The sequence below is a fragment of the Theobroma umbraticum genome, unplaced genomic scaffold, assembly GCF_002168275.2.
Source record: "Theobroma umbraticum cultivar Fairchild unplaced genomic scaffold, ASM216827v3 scaffold_44.0, whole genome shotgun sequence".
Classification (NCBI taxonomy): Eukaryota; Viridiplantae; Streptophyta; class Magnoliopsida; order Malvales; family Malvaceae; genus Theobroma; species Theobroma umbraticum.
The window spans coordinates 2,744,804-2,747,437 of NW_018397255.1; positions in this window are offsets into that span (position 1 = coordinate 2,744,804).

Sequence of the window (2,634 nt, forward strand, 5' to 3'; positions counted from 1 at the left end):
TATATATATGGTCCATATAGCAATATTCCATATCGAGGCTCAGTTTTTGGAAAAGGTTAAATTTCCTCAAATTCTCACCGTGGGCTTGCAAGTTTGATTTGGTATGTGAATTGCGAAAACCCTATTCTTTTTGTCTTGTGTGGCGTTATTTGGCCGAGTTATGTAAGTAATTTTTGTCCTTTGGCATGGTAAATGTGTATAAATATCTAAACAGGGGAAGTAGATGTGGGTGGCTAGTTGGCTGCTTTTAGCCCCTCTGAGCTGTTTGTGTTGTTTACTTGTTCAGTCGGCCGTTTGATTTTGTCGTTCTTGGGTCCTTGTTTTGGCCTAAAGCCTATGTTTTGAGACTTCAATGGTGAAATAGTAGTATGTGTGTCTAGGTCGTCTAGCCCTCAATTTTTATATTTATCCATTGCTATGAGACGTGTGGGGTTCCAACTCAACTTAAAGCTTTGTTAATGCCTCAGTGCAATTGTAAAATGCAAAATCTTTACCTATGATTCAACATTTGACAAGGATTTCGTCTTGCCAATTGAACTTAATTATAGTTCTTATGCCACATTTGGTTATAAGAGGAATGGTCATATTGTCCCTTTATTCATATACTCCTATTTGGTCTTTTTTTTTAATAAGGAATGACTATTTTAGACAATGATCATTTCTTAAAAACACGGAATAACTAATACCAATCTTCCTTGGTATTAATTATTTTGCATAGACTGAAATAGGCTAACAAATTTTTTGATAAAAATACTTGTAACCATTTTATGAAATTACTATTTTAAAGGATTAATATTTTTAATTATAATTTAAAAGTATAACAGTAAATTTTAAATATTTTTAAAAAGTATAAAAATTAATATTTCAAATTAAAAAATAAAATTAAAGTTTGAATTATGAATTATTTTTTTTAATTTTTTTTAAAAAATTAATACTTTAAATAAATCATAAAATTTTAATATTTTAACAGTTAAAAATAGAGAAAAATTAAATAAAAATAAGTAATCAGATTAAATTTTTAATTAAAAATATTAATAGTTTTAATAAATTATCAAAAATTTAATATTTTATATTAAAAATCATAAATTATAATAAAGAGTATTGTTGTCTTTTTATTACATATTCTTTTATTATTTCAAAGTTATTTTTACCAACTAAACATTAAAACATGTCATAGTATCAATTTCATTTCATGAAGCAATCTATATAATAACTATTTTCTTCTTATTTTATTTTAACAAAATAATTATTTTACTCTTATTCTATTTCATTTTGTGAACCAATGTGGTTATAATAATAAATAAACATAACAAAACGTTGTGTTTTCACTTTACCTTCACAACACAAACATATTGTGATCGTGTTTGAATTTCAGAGAATAAAATCGTTTTTACTTTGTGAGTAACTTTGAGAAATATAAACAGAACTAAACAAACATACCCAAATTATCAAAGTCACTAGCTAGCTAGCTATTATAGCAAAATTATGGCATCTCATTTTCTTCAACTAGCCAACCCCTATTTATGTCACTCTTTCGTTAAAAGGTAATTTACTAATTAATCCGATGCATGTGTTCTGCATGTCCATAAAGTGTTTTATGCAATATCCCGCAAGTTTCTCAACACAGTAACATTCATTAACTAAATTCAATTTATTGAAGTAGACATATGCTTTGATATAGCTAAGCAAGAAACTAATTACCATCAATGAAAGTGCAGCACAAAAGCAAAAAATTGACTCATAAGAGAACCAAGCTTTCTAACTTTAAATGGCTGCAAAAGATCAGTTTTCTGTCTACATGCATGCACAATGCAGCCGCTGGCTTTAACAATGTAGATTAAAAAGCAATTTGTTGAAAGTGTTTAGCTTTGTAGGACAGTAATGTCGTTCAAAGGTGATTCAAAGCGTCTTGAAAGTAAATCTTTGAATACCGTCCATGTCGTTTAAAACCTAATAAGTTCCACAGTCATACCTCAAAGAAAGTTTTCCATTATCTCAGGTTTGAACACAAAAACAGAATGAAACCCAAAAGTTTTTCAACTCAAAGACAAATCACAGAAGAATATAATGCAAGAATCTTTCTTTTGGTGTGCAATATGATTTATTCATTAATTAATTGTTCTGAACTTGAATCAGTATCGAATGCGTTGGCTAAGCCAACAGTAATATTTCTTTTTCGGAATCTAATAATTGAGGCGGCTATAAAGCCTAAAGGCAATGGGAGAGAGACTTAAAGCTTTGGTTGCATCACCAAAAAGATCGAGTTGTCCCCCCTTGTGCTTGACATTCTTTTGGCATCAATGGAGAAAACCATGCATCGGAGTCAAGCTTTGAACTATTTCCGCAGAAAGTCCTCATAGAAGTCCCCGCTTCCCGTTGCGTTGGGTTGCTTGTTGCCCTTGCCTGCATGTGATTCATTTAATATATATTTTCTCAGCCCATTGAAGTATATACCGAATTCAAGTGTAAACAAGGATGTTGCAACTCATTGAATTGCCTGCTATCCAAGGCATGCTCTACTTATGTACTCCCACCTATTTGGCATTTTATTAATCATTTTGATGTTTAAAAAACATCTGTACTAATTAAGAGTGGTTGAAACTTTGATCAATTAATCTATTCTAATTCATAGTC